This window comes from Choloepus didactylus, chromosome 2 (genome assembly GCF_015220235.1).
Source record: "Choloepus didactylus isolate mChoDid1 chromosome 2, mChoDid1.pri, whole genome shotgun sequence".
In the NCBI taxonomy this organism is placed as follows: Eukaryota; Metazoa; Chordata; class Mammalia; order Pilosa; family Megalonychidae; genus Choloepus; species Choloepus didactylus.
In genome coordinates, this window is record NC_051308.1 from 140,499,524 (window position 1) to 140,526,154 (window position 26,631).

The following is a 26,631-nucleotide window of genomic DNA, read 5'->3' on the forward strand; positions in this document are numbered from 1 at the left end:
CTTGACAACTTTCCCTCTGTCATTCCCACTTGTCCCAAAATATGCTTAAGTTTTATATCTCTGTGCCTGTGTACAGATATAAAGATATAAATATCTTTATTTCGGAAATCTACCTTTATCTCTATAATTTATCACCATATCTCTAATTCTCACTGTGGCTTTTGCCTCAAACTACACTCCTGTTTTTCTTTTCCTTTTACTGACAAAGTTCCAGAAAAATAGGTCGTTTCCACTGTAAGCTCTCACTCACCCATTCTTTAGTGTCTTGTAGTATAGCTTCCATCTCACCACCTCTCTGAAGTAACTGAAGTCCTCCTAATCACAAAATCCAATATCCCCTCTTAGTCCTCGTTTTCCTCAGGTGGCTGCAGCACAGATTCTTAAACACACTTTTTATTGTTAAATCCTTCGTTGGATTTTAAGACTCCACTCACACTTTTACGAGCTCTTTTCCTTTCTCGTGTACTTTATTGTGTGCTTATTCCAAAGCCCTTTGCCCTTCTCTCCATTCTTCCTCCTGTAGGGTAACTCCTACTTTGTGACTTCAGCACTGCTTCTGTTTAGATAACTGAAAACCTAAATCTTCAACTCTGATTTATCATTTGAGTTTTAAACCCTATTTTTCAATGAGAGTGATTTTTTCAATTCTGCATTTTATTTTATTTTTCTTTACAGGTATTTTCTAATAAGAACCACACAGTACTTCTCCGTTCTCACCACTATTTTAAGCATTTTATATATATTAACTTGTTAAATATTCACAACAACCCTATAGAACAAACTACTATTGTTCTCTCTTAATTTAAATAAGCTGTGTGAGGCACTGAGTGGTTAAGTAACTTGCCCGAAGTCACATGGTCAATAAGTAGTGGAGCTGGGATATAAACCCAGACCATCTCACTCACAGTGAATCTTAGGTAACTCAGACACCTTTGAAAATTTGGTGAAAACTATAATCATTCTCCACATAAACACACACACACAAAGCAAAAAGTTTTCCATAAAATTTTAGAGTTCATTTCTTAGAAGTCCTTTTGTGTATTCTAGGTTAAGAACACCTTTATTGGAAAGACCTAAATCATTACAAATGTACTACTAAGAAGAAAAAGTAGCTGGATTTAACAGTTTCATTTGATTCCTTAATTTGACTCGAGAAAAGTATAATTTTTGCTATAGGTAGAAACTTCATAGATACTTATTATAATGAAAATGGTGAACATAATGCTTTTTCATTCAACATATATGTGATAAATGACTCCCAACCTAGAAAGGAAGACAAAACATGTAAACAAGTAATTACAAAGTAATGCAATACTTATGACAAGAAAAATAACCTTTGTGGATTTGTGGAGAATAATATGGACAAAAAAGAGAGCAGTGAACAAGGAGATCAAGGAAAATATTATTATAATGAACCATACAATAGATGATTAGGGAGACCCTAACGGAAGGCAATGAAAGTGGTAAGAAGGGAAGAGAGACAAGGGTTACTAAAGAGGAAAAATCTGTCCAAGTTAGGGACTGGTTGGTTGTACAATATGGAGAAGGAAGAATAAAGAATGGCTTTGAGGTTTCTACATAGGATGGTTATATGTAGAAAGATCATTAATAAAGATATGAAACAAGGGGAGCAGGGGGTTGAGGTAGGGAGAAAAATTGCATCTGGACATGTTGGATTTAAGATGGAATTGAGGCTCTCTTTCGTCTCAGCCGCTGACATGCCTTTCAGATTGAGAAAGACCCGGAAACTCCAGGGCCACATGAGCCATGGCCATGGCCATATCAGCAAACACCAGAAACACCTGGGAGGCCAGGGTAATGCTGGTGGCATGCATCACCACAGGATCAACTTTCACAAATATCACCCAGGTTACTTTGGGAAGGTTGGTATGAGACATTATCACTTGAAGAGGAACCAGAGCTTCTGTCCAATTGTCAACCTGATAAATTGTGGACCTTAGTTAGTGAGCAGACATGGGTAAATGCTGCTAAAAACAAGACTGGAGTTGCTCCCACCATTGATGTGGTACGATCGGACCACTACAAAGTTCTGGGGAAGGGAAAGCTCCCAAAGCAGCCTGTGATCGTGAAGGCCAAATTCTTCAGCAGAAGAGCTGAAGAGAAGATCAAGGGTGTGGGGGGAGCCTGTGTCCTTGTGGCTTGAAGCCATGAGGAGGGAGGTTCATTAAACGCTAACAAATGCTTTTCCCTTGGGGTCTTTTTTTTTTTTTTTTTTTTTAATCATCATTTTATTAAGATATATTCACATACCACGCAGTCTCCCTTGGGGTCTTAGTGTAGACTCGGAGCAGAGTCAGCAACAGGAACCCACCTTAACCAGGTTCTAAAAGAAATGTGGAGGCCTTAGCTAATTAGCAAACTTGAACCTTACTTTCATTTATAAAATGAGAATGATACCTCTTGTAAAATTTTAGTTGAACACCTGTTTGCATTATTCACAGGGGGTGGGAGAATGTACCCTCATCTGTTCCTTGGGGATTGAGACAGTTTTGATGGATTTGAGGCAGTTCTATAGAGCTAAATTCCTGATCCTAAGGGTTGCCTCCTGGGTTCCTCAGCTTGGACTGAACCATTCTAGTTACAACTAGAATCTAGCATTAGTAGTATTTCTTACAGTCAAAATGGTAAGGAGAAAATCAGGAAATCCTGAAGGCCAGAAACTGAGTCAGGTTTTCTAGGGTTTATATCTTCCTGTTGAAGCCGAACTATGATAATGACCAGTGATCCTGTGCACTAAAACCTATAGAGAATGGCCTTTCCTGAAGACAAATTCTAGTTTTTTATCACAGAATGAAAGAATTTGCTTATAATACCCCAAATAGCAATTTCTCAGCTTCAGTTATTTAAACGTTTATTCTCCATTGGCCCCTTATTTACAAAATTAGTAAGTACCATAAAATAAGGCCTTGAGAATATGTATGTGTATATATGTGTGTGTGTGTGTGTGTGTGTGTGTGTGTGTGTGTGTGTGTGTGTGTGTGTGTGTGTGTGTATATATATAAAGATGGAATTGAGGCATCCATGTAGATATGTCTAATAATTGGAAGTAAGATTAAGAGCTCAGATAAAAGACAGGTGAATATTCCAGATGTATTTTGGACATAGTGAAGAAATGGAAATGGATGAATTGTATAGAGTGGCATGAAGAATACAATAAAAGGACCGAAGACAGAAAACCAAAATTTCAGGGGAAAACAAAAGTCTGCAATTACTAAGAAGTAGTCAGAAAGGTAGAGAACCTGAAGAAAGGGATCACAGAAACCAAAAAAGCAGAGACCAGTAAGAAAAAAGAGCCAATTAACAGTGACAAGAAATATTAAAAGGTCACATCAGATAAGAACTGAAATCCACTCATGGAATTTGACATTGAGTTGTTCGCTACCTTAGCAAGAGATATTTTGGTTACAAAGGGAGCAAGAGTGCAATGGACTGAAAAGTGAAAGAGAGTTGAGGAAGTACAGGCATGAATGCAATATATTAGTAGGAACAATAACTGAAATGCTCCAGAAAACGTTTTTCCCTTCCTTCAGCTGGGGCTCCCCCATTAACAAATTATTTATGTGTTCCCAAGGCAAAACTCACTCCTTGAGGGGTTCCCCCAGCAACAGGTGCAGTCACAGCTGTTTAAATGCCAAGAATTATGGTAATTAGTTTTATAGCACAGATGAACAAATTAGACATTACCATAGAAATGCTGGTAATACTTTTATGAGATGTATAAGAATCCCTAGAAAAATTTCAGATTTCTCATAGAAGGAAACACAAATGTTTTCATTATTAAATAATATCACTTTAAAAAATTATTTGTAATCTATGTACTATTCTGGTATCAGAAAAGATTCAGTGTGTTACACATCATTTTGTTAACTGGCCATACTTTAAGTCTGGATGAGTAAAGAAAAGCACATTTAATAAAGAGTGCATGCAGGACAAATGGGTGCACAAGATTATTTCATGATAATAGTTAAATAGAACTTAAGTTGATTGTTCATTAAACTAACCATTAGTTTATTGCCAATAAAGTCAATAAAAACTGCTACTTGGAATGAAAATGCCATCTAAAATATTTGAATTTCATAATTGGTAGGAATTTGTTTAACATTTAATCTTAATATTGATTCAATAAAATAATAACCTTATGCGTGTTTCTTCTTAACTAAAAAGATATACAAAAATTATTTGGGACTCCGCAAGACTAAAACTACTCCCTGAGGGGCTTCTCCCAGCATTTAGGAGAAAAGCAATATGATTTATGGATTAAAACAAAAATTTTATGAAATGTTGCCTCTTTTTTAGCACTGATACTGGGGTAGAAGACTTACACTTAATTTACTGGATAATAATGATACATCTGGCTTTATAGTCCGTGAAAATTATACTTAATTCAATAATTTTTTCTTCAGACTCAACATGTGCAAACACTTTAGTAAATGAGCTTACCTCTTATTATTTCTATTTCCTATATAAAAGATAAAATATAAATAAAATAAAATTACTTGGAAAAAAGTAAGAGAAATATTTTTTAAAGGCAACAGTAAAAACAAATGCTATCCAAAAGCACAACAAAGGGCAAGCCAGTGCCTCTGCAATAAATAGCTACAGGTCACCTAAGAAGGGGAAAGTTAAAGGGATAATGCAGGGAGGATTTCTTAATCATAGCTGAAAGTTTCTGAGGATTTCACCATCAGAGAGACTGAGGCTTGGTCTCTGGAGGAGGTATATGCCAATTTATAGTTTCCTACATGCAGGCCCATGCACTGGCAAGGAGCAAAGCTGGTTTTCCTCCCAGCAGCAGCAGCAGCAGGCTCCCCTAGCTCTGAAAGGTCACCCTTAACCTCAAATTCTCAGCTATTATCACTTCCCTGCCTCGAACAGCTCTTATGTTTAGATGAAAGTTTTGGGCATAATTTTTACCCAGCAGAACTGATAACTTGGAGCCTTTTTCTACATGTAATCACTCAATGAAAATTACTGAGTGTCTATTATGTGCAACACAAACAAAAACAAAACACATGTTAAACATGGTAGAAAGAGGAAAGAATGAATGGTGGTCAGTAGAGGGCAAATATAAAATACAATCTTCCTCTTTTAAGAAGATGATTATTAATTTATTTTGTTCCTCTCCCTTTAATCCAACTAGGCCTAAAGTGTGCCTGGCATTGGCAATTAAGAGAAATATAAGACATTAATCAAGTCTTCAGACTTTCAAGGATTCAGTTAACGCTACATCTGTTTGCTGATCTCATGCAAGGGAATAAAATCTTACCATTTTAAAGTTGAAGGACGCATTAGATAGGCAGTACAACATAGTGGTAAAAAGTTTTTGAGTCAGATGGAATTCAGATCAAATCTCAGACCTAAGCACTCTGACTTTTAATTTTCTCATTTATAAGATAGGTAATATTATACATTATTTATTACATATATATATATGTATGTATGTATGTATCTCATAAGGATGTTGTGCCAATTAAATGAGAAACATATTTTAAAACAGCTAGTATAATTCCCAGCATATGGCAGACAATCAATAAAAAGGCTGTGATTATTATTAGCAGAGCATCTAGTATAAGCTTCTCATTTACTAGATGAGAACTGATACTCCAAATGAATGTCTAAGGCCACCCTGCTAGTGAGCAGTCAAATTAGGACTAAAACCCAGGATGCTTTAACTGAGGGAACCAAGCATCACTCTGAAAACCAAGCATTTCCAGAAAACGTGTTAAGGCATTTTTCATGTATTTTACAATACTCTAGGCTTTCAAAAATTTTAATCAGGTGGTACTTCTTTTAATAAGATAACGAGACAAATTTTTCTCCACTGCCTTTCCAAGACCTGCACAAATATCAATTTTCTCTTCCAGTACCAGCAACTGTCATATTTTTTTCTTTGATTTTCATTAGAATGTAGGTTAAAATGATACACTTTATAGGAAATACATGTTTTAGTATACCTACAATTGCCTTTGAATTTACACAAAGTATTTCTGTTTTTCTCCTCCACTACTCTCTGCCACAATACAGGGACAGTTCTTTTCCCTGCTTTTGAAGAATGCATTGCACTGACTTTACTTTGCTCTTCTCCTTGGCTTGTCTTTATTTTCAGTATTGATGGATCATATTGGTAGAACTGTAACTGAGCTACTACTTGATTTTCACTGTGCCCAAAGAAAACAGATGAGTAGCAAAGATAATTTGGAGTCAGGCAGTAGAAGAGCCATTTGAAGGGAGAGCCAAGTAGACAAGACCCTTAAGCCTCACTGGAGTGATCAATCCATCAGACTCACTGTATTCCAGCCTATAAATATTAACTATGTTGCTTTTACATCTCTTCCTTGCTGAACTCTGAAGCAGTTGATACTATGGAAAAACTTTAAACTGCAGTCAGTTGAACAGTTCAAACCTAGGCTCCACAACACACTAGCTTTGTGTCTTTGAGCTACAACTTTTCTAAGCCTCAACATACTTGTGCTGGTTTGGATAGATTATGTCCGCCCCAAAACTACATTCTTTAATGCAATCTTGTGGGGACAGATTTATTAATCTCTCTGATTAGGGTGTGACCTCTTGATTAGATTCTTTCCATGGAGGTGTTACCATGCCTATTCAGTGTGGGTCTTAATTAAATCACTGGAGTCCTATAAGAAGAGCTCACAGACAGAAGAAGCTCAGAGCAGCTGAGAGGGACATTTTGGAGAGAAGCTAAGAGCTGACACTGATGCTTTGAGATGCTGCCCCAGAGTTTGCTCCCGAGAAGCTAAGAGAGGACCCCAATGCTTAGATGCACAGGAGCTAAAAAGCTAAGAGATGCTAACCCAGGGATTGCCCTGGAGAAGTGCAGACACCAGCCATGTGCCTTCCTTGCTGACAGAGTTGTTCTGGACGCCATTGACTGTTCTTAAGTGAAGGCATCATTTTGTTGATGCCGTAGTTTGGACACTTTTATGGCCTCAGGATTGTAAATTTGTAACCAAATAAACCCCCTTTAGAAAAGCCAATCCATTTCTGGTATTTTGCATAATGGCAGCATTAGCAAAACAGAACACTACCTATCTGTAAAATGGAGATTGTACCTATCCAGTAGGGCTATGATAAGAGTTAACTGAAATAATGAACATAAAACACCTGATTTACAGCAGGATCTTAACAGGACTCTTCTTTTGTAATCCTGATTTTGACTTGACAGTCTGATGCTTATCTCATTATATTCTTTATTTTTATTATTCATTTAAAGTACATATTTAATTTATGATGAAGGTAAATTGGAGAGAACATGATTATGTTATTTTTAGACAAGTGGCTTTCCATTTGGAAAAGAATTTTTACACACTATCACATAACAAAATAAAATGTTATTTTGAAAATATAATGCACTACGTATGTATAAAGGTATACAAAGATACTAGCAACTAAAATGTTAAGCAAGAGGTTTGCTCTGGGTTAGTTCTAGGAAGGTTTTCATAGTTATACATATGCTGAGTTTTTGTTTTGTTTTGTTTAGTAAATTTACGTACAGTGCAGTAGGCAGCTCCTAAGTGTAAAATTAGATAGGTTTTGGTAAATGTTTTCATGTATGCAACCAACAACCAATCAAGAAAGTTCCCTAGAGCAACTTTCCAAAGTCAAGTCCCACTCTTCATAGGCAAACACCTATCCATCATCATAGTCTAGTTTTGCTGTTTTTAGATTTCTCATCAATGGGATCATATAGTATGAAATAATGCTTCTTGTGCTTAATACAATGTTTCTGATAGTCATCAGTGTTGCTGTGTGCATCATTAGCTGATCTTTCAATTGCTTAAAGTATGATATTCATCATATGATTATATCACAATTTTTCAAAATCCATTCTCCTTCTGATGGACATTTGAGTTGTTTCTGGTTTGAGGCTATTATGAACAAACTGCTACAAACACTTTTTTTTTTCAAGTTTTTAAAATTATTATTTGTGGGCATATGCATTCATTTCTCTTGGATAAACATTGGACACCAAATGGGTAGGCCATAGGGAAGGTGCATGTTAACTGCCAAACAGGTATTCAAAATCGTTTTACCATTTTACTGTGCACAAGCAATGTATAAGAATTCCAGGTACTCTACATCCTTGCCAACATTTGGGGTTAATCTTTTTAATTTTAGCCAATATAATGGGTATTAAGTGGCATCTCATTGCTACATTAATTTGCATTTCTAATGACTAATGTTGTTGAGGACCTTTCCACATGCTAAATGGTCATTGATATGTATTGTCTGGGTGAAGTGTCATTCAAGTCATTTTTAATATTTTGTTATTTGTCTTTCGGCTTTTCAGTAGTAGGATTTAATTGTTTATTCTGGATAAAAGCCCTTGGTCAGATACATGCATTGTGAATATTTTCTCTCAATCTGGGGTTGTCTTTTTAATGAACAGAAGTTTTATTTTTATTTTTTATTTTGATGAAGTCCAATTTATCAACTGTTTTTCTTTTGGGTTTAGTGCTTTTTTGTGCTCTCACTAAGAAATTCTTCTTTATCTTAAGGTCACATAGATATTCTCCTACGTTTTCTTCCAGAAGATTTCTATTGCTAGCATTTACATTTATGACACTTGTGACCTCCTGTACTCTTGAATACCCTTCCTGTTTGATAGATTTGCTTCTACACAGAACTAATCCTCATATATTCTGAGTCCAGTCTGGTAAACTGACTACAACCCCCTATTTCTTCCTTAGGTTGATAATGAGAAGCTTTTACCTCTTTATCAGCTCTGTCTCTAAACTCCAATAAATTCCATACAATTTTATTTAAATCGCTGTAAATACTGTGGGGTACAGAAGTAAAATATACATAACATAAAATGTATCATTTTAACCACTTTTAAGTGTACAATTCAGTGGCATTAATCACATTCACAATGTTGTGCAACCCTCACCAGCACTATCAATTTCCAAAATTTTTTCATCACCCCAAACAGAAACTGTACCCATTAAGCAGTAACTCCCCATTCCCCTCTCATCCCAGCCTGTTGTAACCTCTAAGCTACTTTCTGTCTCTATGAATTTGCCTATATGAGATTTTTCATATAAGGGGAATCACACAATATGTGTCCTTTTGTGTTTGGCTTATTTCACTTAGCATAATGTCTTCAAAGCTAATCCAGGTGGTAGTATGAATCAGAAACTTCATTTCCTTTTTTCTTTTTCTTGTTTAGTTTTGTATTTTTTTTATTATTATTCATTTTATTTCATTTCCTTTTATGGCTGAATATTTATATTCTACTGTGTATATATACATTATGCTTATCCGTTCATCTGTTCATGAAAAGTATGGATGCTTGAATTGGATCTGGGTTAGAAATCAGGCTCTACCACTTACCACTGGTGGGTCCCAGGGCAAGTAACATAGTCTTCATTTTAACAGGGGGTAGCAGTGCTGATTTTGTAAAGCTGTTGTGTGAGGGTTGTTGTTAATATGAAGAACCTCCTAGAATAGCGCTTTTTTCATAGTATAGACTAAGGGAACCTGGTTGTTATGCTTTAGTTTATAAAATTTAACTTGTGATTAAAGTTGGACAGATTGGGAGTTCTGAAAAAGCATCCTAATTTTAATTCTGACTTCACTGTTTATCAGAATTATTATGCTAAAAGCTATAATAAAAAAAAAGAACAAAATGAGTATAAGACTTGCATAAAACAAGCCAGAAAATTAAGGGACACTGTGAATACAAGCAAGACAAAATGGTAACAGTTTATTTCTAATCCAGTGCCACCCAACAGAACCTTCTGTGATGATGGAAATGTTTAATAATCTGGACTGGACTGTTAAATACAGTAGCCACTAGCCACATGTGTCTATTGAACATTTAAAATGAAGCTAGAGAGGCTGAAGAACTGAATTTTAAATTGTATTTAATTTTAATTAATTAAAATTTAAATAGCCACATGTGTATCCTTGTTGGACAATGCAGTATCTAACCTAAAGCACAGCATCTAGCCCCCAAATTTAAGAAAACTACTTGGTAAATTATTTTTTAACCAAGGGTCTCAGTTATACAATCCTATAGAGACTGAGGTATAAGAATGTACTAAATGAAACCTTAGGAAAAAGAAGAGACATGGATTGAGCTAAGTGCTTTACTTGCATTTTCTCATTTAGTTCTTAAGAGAATCCTGCAAGGTAGGATTTTATGGATGAGAAAACCGAACCACAGAGTGGTTATACAGTTTGTAAATGAAAAAAGCAGAAATTTAAAACTGGTTCTTTCTGATTCCAAAGATCTGATTCCAGGATTTTTCAAAATATATTTCACAGAAGGTAAATAGCTCGGAAGTGAAAATAGGAACTGTTTTGAGGTATATTAGAGAATTTTTTCTTTTTAAAAAAAGCTTTATTGAGATATAATCCACATACCATATAATCCACCCATTTAAAGTAAACAATTCAATGGTTTTTAGTGTATTCAGATATGTGTAACCATCACCAGTCAATTTTGCAACCATCACCACAGTCAATTTTAAAACAATTTCATCACCTCAAAAAAGAAACCCCCAAAACCTTTAACTATTACTTTCCTATCATTCCCACTCCAACCCCCCACCCCCAACCCCCGCCAAATTACTAATCTACTTTCTGTCTCTGTAGATTTGCCTATTCTGGATTTACATATGAATGGCATCATATAATATGTACTCTTTTGTGACTGATTTCTTTCACTTAGCATGTTTCCAGCATTCATTCATGTTATAACTTGTATCAGTATTTCTTTTTATGGTGGTCTGATAATATGGTCTGATATTAATCCATTGTATGGATATACCACATTGTTATTATTTATCCATTTGTCAGTTGATAGACATTTGGTTGTGAGAAATGTTTTCTTAAAAGGAAGCTGAATAAGACCTTCCACCATCTTGAGGAACATGTGATAAGTGGAACACATTGTGGGAAACACTGCAGCCCTGCCTCCACAAATTTAGGCACAGATGACGCCAAACTAATCCAGCTCCACAAAACCATACAAAAACAACTTCTGAAAGAAGGAAGTTCCAATTTGGCAAAAGTGGAGAAATTATCCCCCAAATTAATAACTGACTCAAAATAAATGTACAAATGATAAATTATTATTGTTTGAAAATGTATCTACTATGCCTGTATTTTTTAAACTCTGAAATGTCTGGATCGAGTATCTCCACTAGTCTTTTCCATTAAAACTAGGTTTCTGAATTTGTTGCTGAGTTAAAAATTCATTGATGTCAAAATAATTTCCTTGTTTTCTGCAGCCTTGTGACAGAGAAACTAAAGGAAAAACAGAGGCTTACTGAATAGCTCCTGAGGTCCATTCCAATTGAGTTCTGAATTTCACACATCATATTACACTAAGGACCTAACAAGACTTTCAAGTGATTTCCCCATACCAAATGCTCTGAAAAATAAATAAATAAATAAATAAAAATAACAAAATAACTAATCTACTCTCTTGTTTATTTTATAGTAAAATTTGGCTTGAAAGAAATTTGAGTCTAAGCCTCAAAAGATCTATATATGATCAAGTTGTTTCTCTCATTTAGTAAATTAGAAGATCAAAGGAGAAATAATTTAAAGGGTGATTTACCAGGAGAGTTAAAACTACTCAAGTCTAACTTTTAATCTCCTGTTGTATAATTATTGAATCATTTTTCTTGGTTCTAGCACACTCAAATATAACTGAAAGTACTAAAGAAAAATAATGTTCTTCACGTGTATTTACTACCACAATTCTATCTTTGCAGTGAAGCAAGAATGTGCTACACCAAAAAATTATAAAACCACCACCACAACATAGAACAGTGGTGTTTGACCAATTTTAGCTGGCGTCAAGTACCAGTCTACCCACCCATCAGTTTCAAAGAGCCATACCATGGGGCACTGTCCCTGGTGCCGCCAGCAAGGCTGATGCGGAGAAGGTGAGGCGGAAGGAAGACCTAGGGCCTGCTGTATTAGACACTGTCTGTAGTCTTTCCAAATATAGGATTCTATGGATTCCATTCTACAAAATAGCAAAGATCGATGCCAATGACGTTCCAATCCTTCCTGGGAGTATTTCTTAGTTGTTCCTTCCCTGTGCTCTATCTTTTTTTTCCCATTGAACACTGGTTTGAAAGCAGAATACAAATATTTCAAAACCTTAAGTTTGGCAAAGAATACTAAAGTATATCTGGGGTTTGAACTATCTGGACAGTCCCAAATGCAGATAAAAAATCTTGTTTTCAATTCCAGTTGTGGTAATATTGAAATAATCTCATATGTAATTGCCATGCACAGTCTTTCCAGGTTAAATAATTTCATTCATTTTTTTCTATCATTAACTATTACATATGCAGCTCTTACTTCTGGTCTTGAATCAGTATATTTCTCAAAAAGCATTTTTCTTTGGCCTAGGAACTTATTACATCTATCATGTATTTAACAAAATACTGTTTAAAAATATTAGTATATCCAATTTCTTCTCCAAATTATCACCAAATATACTTAAGACAATAGCGCTCTATGCATTAGCATGACTTCCCCTTTCCTTTATATCCATAGCTTAATAGCAATGCTTTAAATGCTTTTAGACTGTTCTGAACATTAGGTAGAAACCAATGTGGTGTTTTCAGATGCAGAAATGCCATTGCAATAGTATAGTTTACCTGGGGGCAAAGCATATGAGATGAGATAAAAGAAGTTAGCGGGGCCTTATAATATAGGGTGTTTTAATTGGCCAGAGGAGCCCGCTGATGAGTTAGAAGTAGGAAGTGATATAATCTGACTCACATATTAAGATTACTCCGGCTCTTTGTTGAGAATGGACTGTATAGGAGGTAAGAGTAGGAGCACTGAGGCCCATTAGAAACCAGCAGTAGTAGTGAAGTACCTAGCACATTTTGTACCTGGAATGGATCACTTTTTTTTTTTTAACACTCTCCCGTTCTCTATGGGACAAAATTGTTTTCAATAATGAGTCAATAATGAAATAGTAATAATCATTATTTTCTTGATTTGTTCTTTAGTTTTAAAAAATTAACAATAAATAATATATTTCAATTTTAAAGATATTAAAATTCAGTAAAATATTTCATTCATAAACTAAATTTTGCCCTGAACAAACATAATATGCCTTGCAATTTGCATTGCATTGTTTCACTGTTTTAAGTTTTAAACACAAATATAAATTCAAAGCAGTCACACAGGTCAGAATTGAAGTAAAGTTCTGTTTCTTTAACTTTACAACCCACTATACTATTGTTTATGTTGAATCTATTATTTAAACAAAGGAATATCAAATGGGTTGGTAGTATCACATAGGTGGGAGTTATGAAATACACCTGAGAAAAGCTCAAACAATTTCGAATAATTATAAATGCCACACCAGAGGTTGGCAAATTTTTCTATAAAGGGCCAGACAGTAAATACTTGAGACTTTAGGGCATTATGGTCTGTGTTGCAACTATTCAATTTTGCCTTCATAGTGCGAAGGCAGCCCTAGCAATAGTGAATGAATGAAAATAAGACTTTATTTATGGACACTGAATTTTGAATTTCATACATAATTTTCATGTCATGAAATACTATTCTCCTTTTCATTGTTTTCAACCATTTAAAAATAAAAAAAACATTCTTAGCACTTGGCTCTACAAAAATAAGCAGCAGGTGGATTTGGCCTCAAGGCTATAGTGTGCAGACCTCTGGAAAGTTAAGTTTTTCCTAAAGTTCAGTTTTTGTTAATGTTCCATACCGTTCCCTTTTGCAGAGCAGGTTTATTTCTAGTTCACTAAAAACTAGTTTTTTTTACAGTAGTTCACTGAAGGTATACCCTTTGGATATAATCTCTTTACACAGAGGTCTCTGGCCCAACTGTCCAACTTTGGACAGAGAACTTCATCTCTGTCCTCAGTGGCCTGAGTTGTGCAAACTGAACTCAGGGTCCAAAGGGTTTTGCACAAATCTCTAGGACAAAGCTTGAGTGCTAACTTATCTCTTTGGAGCTCTGTATGCACTTTGCTTCTAGACTCTGAATTCCTTAATTTCTTGTCAGCTCAGTTACACATTTTATCCAGCATCTGTTGCCATTTTCAGGAGGAGAGTTATTCATAGTATTTTGCCATTCTGCTAGAAACAGAATTCCTCCAATCACAAGTGATTTTTATTCACACTACCTAAAAACACTGTGTTCTCTACCATTTCCTTAACTTATAAATTTTCAAAGTGTTGGAGGTTTAAAGTTCTAGGGAAATCAGAAAATCTGAGACCTTAATTATAAACATCAAAACTTAATATATAGACTGTGATAAAGGGATAAACCTAGGAAGCGCTGTCAAATACATCTATACTTCCAGGCCCTCAGGAACAGCAATTGGACTGTAGCTTAATCAGCGCTTTTATTGTATAGAAAAAAATACATCAATATGAAACATAAAACAGTTCAGAAAGGGAAATTTATGGATATGGGGCTCACAAGAACTCTGTTAATTAGTTTGCTGTTGCAGAAGACAGATATTTCTTTGGCTCTTCCCAGAATCTAGGTAATTATAGCCACTTACCTGATCAGCTTTTATGCTCGTCAAGTAACCTCAAATTGATATCTGAAAGATATCAAATTGATATCTGAAAGAAGAAAGAAGTGATCACTTCTTTCAGATATCAATTAGGAATACACATTCATCACCTCTCCTCAAACCCCAATAAAAGTCAGTAAGTAGGCAGCCAGTTTTTTATATATCAGAAACAGGTAAACGTAAATAGTATTTGTCCATTGCTAAGAAATTGGTATTCTCATTCTGAAAAATCTAGTTTACATGTTTGCAAGGCTGGGGTCTATATGTAATGCTGTCCCATCTGAAGCAAGTTGGGCTCCATGGACAATATACCATCAATACAGTCCTCCCAAATCATGACATAAATAAACTCTAGTTTTCTGGTGACCAGTCTTCTAAACCATCATGTATCCAGAAAGAGCTCCCATGTGTCACCTAGATATTATAAAGAGAAGAGAATTAGACCAAGCTATTACAGCAGAATCCAGTTTAATTAATTTATTTTTCCTGTTCTCCTGCTATACTGTTTGTCCCTTTATTATAGTATACATCACATCACTATATGTTAGGGTTACCCTATAGCATAGCTATTTATGCTGTCTTCCCCACTTGACCATAATCTCTAGAGGATACAGATAGTAACTTATGCTTCTCTTTATCCCTTAGAGTGCAAAATACATAGCCCTATGCATGACAGACAAGCAAAAATTTTTGTTGACCAAATATTTGCTGGATTGAACCTGACACAATTAAGGCCAACTAGGTACTGCAGGGTTTCAAATTAGCTGTGTGAGGAATTAAACTAAATCTCTGCAAGTGAGGGACACTCATGAATATACAATAATCTGTCAAAAATATGATCTCTACAAAAATAAGTAATTTCAGCTCTCAGACACCTTTTTTGGGGGGAAGAGCAGACACAGGAGGGAGTGGTACAGTATTTCAAATGATTTACAGAGATGAATATTAATCTCAATTCTCCGTGCCTATTTATTTTTGTGTTCAACAGGTTAGAAAATGAAAGAAAAATCTGGTTTTATTGAAATTTCACCATAAAATGGAGATTATGTTTATAGTAATCAAATGTTATGATAGCCTTAGAAAGACTTTTCTAGCATCCATTTCTTTGTGGTTTTAAACATGATTAAACTGAATGCAGAATATTATTAATTTGGATCTGAACTTATTTTTATTTTTTGACATTAGACATAAACTTCTAAGAAGCTGGATCCAATTTGGATCACAGTCAGGTTTTAATCAATCCCAGCCCTCCCCTCTCCATTTTATGTTTATGGCCATCCACATTGATTTATAGAATCAAAACATCTCTACTCATTTTTTCATTAAGTATACTCAAGATTGATTATCACTTCATGTGTAGATCACTGCAAGAGTATATCAAATCACTTCCCTGTTTCTAGACTCCCCCCTCTCTGCTCCATTAAGCATATCTTTACTTGACTGCTCTTAAGTAGTACCTTCACCAAGACATCCCACAAATATCTATTTAGCATCTATTATGTGCAAAGCAATGATAAGTGCCGTGGAAACTATAAAGATTAATAAAACATTGCCCTTGCCCTTAAAATCTGTATTCTAACTAGAGAAATAACATGCTATAGTAATAAAATATAGGAAATTAAAGGAGGGAGAAAGGAAAGAAGTTTCAGCTGAGGTGAGGTAGGAAAACATCATGGATGAGAGGCTTCTGAATTAGAACTTAAAGGATAAGATTCCTATGGGATAAAGTAGGCAAGGAATATTCCAAGTGGAAGGCACAACGCTGAGAAATAGAATGGCAGTGGCACAAACAGTATCTTCTGGCTTTTTTGTTGTCAGCTCTTCCAGGAAAAGTAGGTATAAATGCAGGCATTCCCAAAGTGTGTCTTCATAATCTTCTTTCTTCTTTTTATTCCACAGATGTTCATCTTCCTTTATGTTTTTTTGGCATTATGTTTATGTGGATGATCTCCAAATACAGGTTTCTCACCTTTTCGCTGAACTACAAATTAGCACTTCTCATGTGCAAACATCTCTGTGGACATTCCAGCAAAGGCATCTCAAATTCAACATGATCAAACTTTAACACATAAGTAACCCTCAAACTCATCTTAAGATTGTAACTGAGTCAATTTCTGTAATTTGTCTCTCTGCTCTCCAAACAATTAGATGCCAAATCCTTTTTATTATACTTCTGCCATACTAGAACCCTCCCTCACTCTTAACTGCTTTGCCTATATTCTCATCTTCCTTCCATCCATCTTCTTCTCTGTACAAGTGCTCTTTCTAAAAAACCACAATCAGATTCTATCACTTTCCTGCTTAAAATTCTTTAAGAGCTCCTTATTGCCTTCATGAAAAAATTCAAACTCTTTAGCATGGCATACGAAGCCCTTCATGATCTGAACTCTGCCAACTTCTCTTCACTTTGAACACAATGACACACTGTGCCACTGAGCTCCCAGTCCTCCTAAAGCACAGTACCCTTCAATGCTTCTCTGCCTTTACACATTCTTTTATCTGAGTGCAATATTATTATGTCTTTCTTTGCCTAGATAACTGTCATTCAGCATTCAAAAGAGGCCAACACCATCTCTTTTAAGGTTTCTTCTCTGATACTGCCCACCTCCCACTGGAACTTTGTTCCTTTCTATAGTGTCAGTTAGTTGCCCCTTCTAAGTGCCCTGAAGCCCTTAGCTTAGCTCTGTTACTGCATTTTTTGTTTAACACTGGTAACGGTTTTATTGATTTGTCTCTCCACATACCATGTATTTTTCTATATTTCCAATTTCTAGCCTATTCTGGCATATCATGGGAACCAATTAAATGCTCATTAAATGCATATCTTTTATCCTCCAGTCCATGGCAGTGATTACATTCCTAATATAGTCTGCATTCTTCTGCACTCCTAGTACTTAAAATGTCCTTGCCTTCTGGTGTCTGCCTTCTGAAGTCTTAACCATCACATATATTTAGTGAGTAGGGAGCTTTTACAATAATTTATAATAAACGGTCCATGGAAAACATGTATCAAAGCCTGAACTTCAAATGTCTGTCATCTCACTTTGCTTGAACTGAAGTCTACTTATAAAGGTCTGATTTTCCCAGGCAATAAGAGTGTAAGACAGACATCAAGCCTCTGCAACTGGTTCCCTGTATACCAGATTCCTTACTTCCATAGATCTAATTTTCTCTATATAAATTTGTTTTTCCTTAAGCACTGGGTAACTGTGATGGTCAATTTAATGTGTCAGCTTGATTAGATTACGGTATCCAATTGTTTCAAGCAAGCACTGGTCTGATTGTTACTGTTCGGGTATTTTGTAGATGGATTCACATCATTATTCACTTGATAGCATCCACAATCAACAAAGGAGACTGCCCAGTGGAGCAAGTTGCTATATGACGTGTCGTGTGAACACAGGCTCAGGCACAACAGAAACTTTCAGCAAACGACAGCCTTTTACTTACATAGCACAAAGGGTCCAAAAGGGCAGGAGAAGAAATTGTGGCCGGTCTCCTGGTGAGGACAACTGCTCGGGTCAGGGTTGGTAGACAGCAGCTCCGCATGCTCTACTTCCCATCTGAGAGGAGAAAAGCCTGCACTACCCAAGAGTAGGTATTTATATACCCAGGGGGAGGGGGCCCTTCTACTGCAACTTCCCACCCTGATAAGCAGCTGGAACTTCTTGTTCCTAGTTTATGGTTTAAGGTATGGTCAGTTCATTCCCTTAGAACTAACATCTTCCCCAGGGCTGCAGAATGCAAACATAATGAAACATATGCACAGAACAGAAAAGGGAGGGAGTGTGGGTAGGCCGAGGACTTGGAGATGGCAGCTAGGCATGTTGGTGACTTCCCAAACATGCCCTCAGAGATAAGGGGAGTCACCTCATCTAACCAGTTGGAAGTCTTAAAGTGAGAACTGAGGATTTCAGAAGTCAGAAAGAATTTCAGCCTTTACTTTAGGCAGCTAGCTTCTCCTGGGTAATACAACTTCACTTTCTTGGATTTCCAGCTTGTGGACTACCTTACAGAATCCAGACTTGCCAATCTCCATGGCTGTGTGAACCAATTCTTATAATAAATCTCTTATATCCCATCAATTCTGTTTCTCTGGGGAACGCTTAGTAGAGATAAAAGCCTAATTAATAATTTTAGCAGCAAAGACATTTGACCAAGGCCAGGAATCTGAACATGAAGCAATAAGAACATGGATATAAGGTGGGAATAAAGCCATATCACTGTCCATGGGGCAAAGGAACAGACAGTACCCAAGCTTGTTCATGAGCCAAGACCCAACCCCCAAATAAATTAAATGAGGCAAAATCTAACCAAGAAAAGAAAAATAAGGATAAAATACACAAGAAACTAAACTGTGCTTCAAGCTGAAAGAGCAAAAAAACAAGGACATAGCTGTGACAATCAGCAAGGTGGATGACCTTGAAAGCTCAGAAAATTTAACCAGAAGCAAGAACAAAGCAGGTGAAATAAAATAATTCAAGAAACTGAAGACTACAGTCATTGGTTATAGGTCAAGAATCTCAGCACATTTTGTCTACTGAAGCCCACTCTTTAAAGCTGCTACACCAGGCAACATACTGCATGTATTACTAGTTAAAAACCAAAACAAAAACAAACAAGTTACATAAGATCCAGGAACTATCCAAGTAGGAGCACAGCAGGTGACCCATAATAGTCCAAGAAATAGGCAACTGGTCACTGAGCTACAAGGTTGCAGTTGAGCAGATTTTATGTAGTAATCTATGTGACTGGCACCTCATAAAGTTGTGCAGTGCACAACTGTTCACAAGTACTCAATGACTCTGGCAGTTTCAGAAAGGTGAGTGCCTGGCTTTGTGGGAGAGTCTAGCTCTGCAAAGGGAATTCATTCATGGGAAAATGAGGCTGAGGGCATGAACTCTCCCAGAAGAATGTGAATGTGATATAAAGTTCAATCTTTTGAAATAACAAGGCAAAGATGTAGGTCCTGAGGAACTAGGTACAAGACAAGGAACCCTATTACTGAGAAACATAGGGAGGCCAGACAGGAGCACAGATAACAGAAAACTGAATAAATAATGATGCAAGTTGCAAGATTAAGTTAGGGTGAATCACATCCTATGCTTGCCCAGGATTTTGAAAATAGAAACCTGAGTCCACTCCAAGAAAAATAAGTCTGTGGAAATGCTGCAACTTGATATAGATTGGGGCTTAATTTTGGTTTAAAGTTTCTAGGGTTACCATGAAAAAAAAAAATCACTATCTGTAAGTAACATAAATGACCAAAGTATTAAATCTAAAGATTAATTCAAGGTGAACACATTTAAAAATAATATTATTATTAATAAAAACCTGAAGGTTTTTTTAAAAAATTATATTCTGGTTACACTAATTTCCAGGCTTAAGGAATTACTTTTTGCTTAATGTTTCATATCAAAATCTGTTAAAGGGGGAAGGGTACGAAAGGAAGAAGAGGAGATTAACAGCGTTTGAAACCACAAAACAAAGCAAGTGCCCACAAGTGCAAAGAGCCTACCTTGGTGGATCCTGATCTAGTGTTCTTTCCATCTAACCCACTGCTTCTACAGAAGAAAGTTACTTAATCTTTCAATGTATCTTAGAAATCATCCAGCTGAAAGCATTCTTTTATTGGCGGGGAAAATGGTTTCGTGTAGCAGTGGTTCATTCTTCTTCATTGCTGTATAGTACTGTATTAACATACCACAATTAATTTATCCTTTCTATTGTTGCTGGACATTTAAAAATAAGGAAAAAAAAACACAAATTTTACTTTGAGATCCCAAATGAACATTATTTTTTCTGCTAACAAGCAGATTTTGTTCACTAAAATACCAAGAAGCAAAGTCCATTTACATATAAACCATCTTTTACTTTAAGTTTTAACAAACTGCCAGGCAACATTTCTTTGGTACCAACCAAGTTTACAGTGTTGTATTGAACCAAGTTTCAGTACTGAACGACAGAAATACAAAGTTTTTTTCTGAAGGTGTACCTCAGAGTATAATAATAATGTTTAATTAATTTGACTTCACTTTGCGAATCAATAAAATACTGTATCTAGAGGATTAATCTGTAATTACTGAACATATAAATGATTTCATGGAACTTTTGCAAATGGGGAAAAGAAATGAGGACCAACCTAGATGGGGTTAATGGGGCTGACTGTCACATTATAATTTAATGGACACTGTGGATAACTATTAAATTAATTTCAAGCTCTATATTTATATCTGCCAAGGTTTACTGAGTCTTTACTGTTTGTCTGGCACTATGCTAAGCCCCTTATATATATTTTCTCCTTTATCTTCATAATACTTTTGTGAGGGATAGATAGTAATATTACTATCTACAATTAACAGATGAGGCACTGAGGTCTAGAAAGGTTATACACACTACTGAGTGGAAAGCCTAGACTTAAACCAAGGCCTGACTGACACCAAAATTTGAGCTTTTGTTCATTTCCCTCTGCACAGTTCTTCCCTTCAAGTCATTTATTTACAATTAACCTTGAATTTACAATTATATATAATATGCATGTCATACACAGACATATATTCGTGCATTCAGCATATTCTTATTGTGTATCTACTATGTGCCAAACATTGTTGTAGGTACTTAGTAAACATCGGTAAATAGATTTAAAAAATAATAATAAACAGGCCCTAGACTTGTGGTAATTACATTCTAGTGGGAGAAGACAGACAATAAAAATAAACATACTAAATAAATTATAGCATTATGTTAGACACTGGACGGTGCTATGGGGGCACAGAGAAATGAAGTGATTGAAAATGTTAGTTGCAGATTTATTTGGGTAGCCAGCTGAGACCTCATTGTGGAGGTGAACTTTGGGTAAAGACTTCAAGGAGGTGGGGTCAAAGGCATACGGATATCTGAGGGGAATCCGGGAGAAGAGAATAGAGATGAGGTCAGAGAGGTCGAGGAGTGGTGTAGTGGGTGTGTGGCTAATGTAGAGTGTGACAGATCACTTTTAAGAACTTTGGCTTTTGAGTGAAAGGGAATTCCCATCTTCTCCCACCAAATCTCGACTAATTTAGATATGGTTTCCTAATTAAATCTTAAAAGAACACAGAAAGTGAAAATACATTATCCCTAATTCTACCTTTTTAGCAATGGACTTTGGAAAAAGGAACTACCAAGTATAAAAAAGGAATAGAAAGAGAAAAAAAAAGTTTAAACACACATATACACATACAAACACAAAGGGAACATCCTGGGGAGCTATTTTACACAAAAAACAGGGCTCCAGAAGACTTCCTTAGTCAGTCTGCATGCTTACTCTCCTACTTTATCTATTAAGCTGGGGTTAATGACAACAATAAAAATTCCTGTACTTTTCACAGTAAATGGCTCCAGATTTGGGGAAGTTTTTGTTTTTTACTATTTATACATCTTTTACATTATCACATAATTAATGTAAAAATGTAGATGAGTAAATAAGATCCTTGAATAAAGAAAACTGTGGCTCTTTTTCCTAAGTAACTCAATGCACAATAAAGTAACTTCAAATCTCTTCTTACCCTTGGTATATAGCTCCTTTTCCTAAAGCAATGCTATCTTTAATTATCACTTATTTGTGAATTGTTAGAAAATAATGACTATCAATCAATCAGGGTCTGTAAAGCTCTACAAATATTAATCAAGATTTCCTCTAACAAAGACAATCCCTGGGAACATGTAGGTTAAAAGGCCAGTTTCAGTGTAAAATAATATTCTCTACTGACATTAAGGTCAGATGAAGTTTTTAGCCTTTCTTCTTTTTCAATAGACAAACAATGAGCTCAAATAGGAAAAGTGAAGGAACACTTCTTTAGATACAGGGTGATTATAATTTGTTCAAAATGTAATGCAGTGTCTCAACTATTTTGTTATCATCTTAAAATACAAGTACTGTATGATGTATTTAAGTCAATAGAATGGAAAAGGCATGGTATTAATCTCATGGCTGTCTATATATCTCTCTCATATTTTATGACTATTGCCTGAAGGCCTCAGACAAGATTCAAAGAAGACTTTCTGACAGTGAGGGTATTAAAAATGAGTTGCTGACAAAGGTTATAAAAACATATTAAAGATCTTTTAAGGAAAGTATAAATGTTCACCCTAAGGGATTATTCAGTATCGTCCTACCTGAATGCAGGAATATGAAGTAGAGAAGTCTCTGGGTCTCAACTATCCTTCTTATTCTTTAAACTAAAAAGGCTTTTACTTCAGCCTTTTTTTGTTTCTCTGTTACTATTTTCATCTTTTTTCTGGTAGGTATAAGACTCTCAAATTTGCTAGAACATAATAAATAAATATCTACTTTGATTAATTGCTTTCATTATCATTCAAATACACCACAATGTTGCTTAAAAACAAAATTATCACAGCTCTGCCTAAGTTGGGGGAAGAACTATCATTTAATCAGCTATATCCTTAGGCATATTTATTAATCTGCTACCTAAATGAAGGGTTTATCTTTCAAGCAAAATGTAATCACATATATACTGATGTCTGCAACTTCCTTGAAAATGCACCAAAAAATAATATGACTAGCTGGATGGATAGATATATGATAAAGCAAACATAGCAAAATGTTAACAACTGTAGAATCTAGGAGGTGGCTATATGGATGTTACTGTAAAACTGTTTCAACTTTTCTATGAGTTTGAAATTTTTCATAATAAATTGTTGGGGAAAAATGCAATCACATTAGAATGTTTTAAATGGCAAAATCCCACAGAATAATTCTGTAAAAAAAAGGACTAAGCAAGACCTTGCCTCTTATATTTGTAGAGCTGGGGAGAAAAAAAAATTACCATATCCCCTTTCCATTATTTGTATACCTCCGAAAATGTCTAAAAATGTGCACCCCTATTGTTCCAGTTTGCTACTGCTGCCGTTTACGCAAAATACCAGAAATGGATTGGCTTTTATAAAGGGGGTTTATTTGGTTACAAATTTACAGTCTGAATGCCATGAAAATGTCCAAATTAAGGCATCAACATGACTGTACATTCACCGAAGGAAGGCCAATGGCATCTGGAAAACCTCTGTTAGCTAGGAAGGCACGTGGCTGGTAACTGCTGATTCTGGGTTGTGTTCCAGCTCTTAGCTCCTGTGCATTCTTCAAAATGTTGCTCTTAGGACATTTAGCCTCTCTTAGCTTCTCTGGAGCAAACTCTGGGCTAGCATCTCCTAAGTTTCAGCAAACGTCTGCTTTCAGCGGCTGTCTCCAGAATGTCTCTCTGAGCTGCTCTCTGGTCCTTCTGTTTGTCAGCTCTTTTATAGGACTCCAGTGATTAAATCAAGACCTACCCTGAATGGGCAGAGTCCATATCTTCATGGAAATTATCCAGTGAAAGGATTCTGATCTAATCAACACTAATACATTTGCCCCCACAAGATTGCATTAAAGAACATGTCATTCTGGGGGACATAATACATCCAAACCTGCACATCTATTGAGAAGTGAAGGCAGGTAGGAAGATTTGTTTGTTAAAGAATTATACAATGAAATTAAGTTCCTCTGGCAGAACTTTGAAGAGTGTAATTATTTCTGCATCTAAAAATATAAACAAGCAATAGTTCAATTCTTTGCCTACCCACATAACTTCATTTTCCATGCAGATTTATTCTGAACAGAGGTAAAGTATATCTTCCTTTGGATTACTTAATTATTATATTTAGCAATCTCCTTTTACTTTGAGCCTGAAATTATTCCAAGATCTGAAAACTAAACCAAACCAACCATAAACAATTCCAGTACACTGGAAAATGTGTTTACCTACTCAACAGTGTGCATATAATGTATATATGATATGTGTCATAAACCTTTCAACATAAATGAGCTTCTAAAGTGGCATAGGCGAGGCCATGTTTATCTTTGATATTCCATCAATAACTTTTGGATAGTTATCTAAAACATACCACTCTCTGCATTTCATAAAGATAGAAATATATAACTCCAAAGAAATTGCTCAGCTATTTCTTTAATATCTACTATGTGTCAGGCACTGTGCAAAGCCTTAGGGATAGGAATATGAATAAGACATAGACCCTGACTCCATGAAATTCATGGTTTGGTAAAGAAGACACACAGACAATTACACAAACGCTTAAACTGAATGATAAGTATATGCCCAAGCACTAGCTTGGGACTTGTGGTTCTCTGGGGTGGCTGTCTGAGCTTAGTCTTAAAGAACAAGTAGCAGTAACCTAGTTGGTAGAGAATAGGTGAGGGTATTCCACGCCAAGGCGGCAGCCTGACTAAAGGCATAGAGGCACAACGCAGCACACAGTGGGCAGAGAACTATAAGCTAGAGATAAAGCTCAAGGTGTAGAGTGGAGAGAGGCTGAAGAGGTAGGCAGTGGCCACCCCAAGGATAGTCTTGTAGAATATGTTAAAGCATCTGGATTTTCTCTTGGTCTTAAAAGCATTTTTTAATAGGGGAGTGACATTTTCAGATTGTCTTAGCTAGATCTATCCGGCCCCTGAGAAAAGGATGAATGTAAGGGAGACATGTTGACCACCTCCAGGAATGAGAGAATGAGGACCTGAACCAGGGTGGTGGTAGAAGTATAGTTTCTATTGTGAAGATGGGCAGACATGACAGATTTGATGTGGGGCTGACTCCCAGGTGTCTGTCTATGGATGATGACACCTCCCAACCAAAGTAGATTATACAGAAGGAAAAGTCAAGTTGAAAGGGAAGGTGATGGATTCAGCTTTGGATATACAGAATTTGACATGCCTCTGGGTCATGAGTTATCTAGGTGAAAATATTCAGCAGAAAGTTAACTATAAAAGGCTGAAGGAGAAGTCTGAATGAGAGATTAAAATGAGAGTCAACAAAAATATTCTAATATTCACTAAAAATAATAAAATTAGGGGTGAATAGTCAGTTTTTCTTTTTTAATTTTAGACATTCTAATAGGTGTGTGGTAGTATTTCATTGTGGTTTTAATTTTCAACATTGTGGTTTTAATTTTCATTTCCCTATGTCTAATAATGTTGAGTATCTTTCAAACGCTTATTCGCCACTCATAAACCTTTGGTGAAGTGACTGTTCAAATCTTTTGTCCATTTCTTTTTGTCTTTTTTTAATTGAGTTTTCTTATCCTTGAGTTTTGAGAGTTCTTTATATATTCCGGAAACAAGTCCTTTTTATCAGATATATACTTTGAAAATATTTTCTCCCAGTGGGTGGCTTGTCTTTTCATTTTCTTCAAAGCATCTTTTGAAGAGCATAAGCTTTTATTTTGTGGCAGTCTAAGTTATCAATTTTTTCTTTTATGGATGATGCTTTTGGTGTCAGACACCATCTAAGAAATCTCTGTTTTCTTCTGGAACTTTTATAATTTCAGGTTTTCCATTTAGGTTTATTATCCATTCCTGAGTCAATATTTTGCACATGGTGTGAAAACGGATCTTGGTAATGAAGGAGATAGAATAAGCCACAAAGAGTGTACAGAATGAGAAGTGTAAAAGGTGGTTGGAACCTGGGAAGAAAACATAAACCAAGGCTAAGGAAGTGGAGTCTGGCAAAAGGCGCAAGGCACTGTCAGAGAAACACCAGGAAAACGCTGAATAATCAACAATGTTCACCAAGATAAGCAATGTAAACTGTCTTTTTAACTTGGATGAGGTCACTACTGACCTTAGGAAGAGCATTTTCGGTCAAAACAAGCCTTTCTAACATCAGAACTATAACCAACCACTTTATAAGAATTTCCCCTTTGGCAGCATTTAAGGCCTGAAATCCCTGAACACTCTTTAAAAGGGGGGGTTCCTGGCTTCCCGACACTGAGGATGCCTCCGGATTCCAGTCACTCAGCTTGGGACACTCCGGAATAAGGTTTTGGGGACAAACCCGAAGAGTCACTGCCCCGCTGGGAAATCAGAATCACACCACTGGGTTTACCAATGGGACAGCTCACCCGGGAGAAAGCTGGTTAAACTACAACAGGGTGAGAAGGCAGGAATGGAAATCTGTGCACTTGGGCAAATCCGGAGCAAATGAGGGAAGTTCCGCCTACCCGCCGCTCTCAT

At 36.0% G+C, this 26,631-nt stretch overlaps 1 pseudogene; it reads left to right on the forward strand.

Moving 5' to 3' along the window:
* The first annotated feature begins 1,718 nt into the window (after positions 1–1,718).
* Positions 1,719–2,194, forward strand: LOC119526955 (annotated as a pseudogene).
* Positions 2,195–26,631: the final 24,437 nt, after the last annotated feature.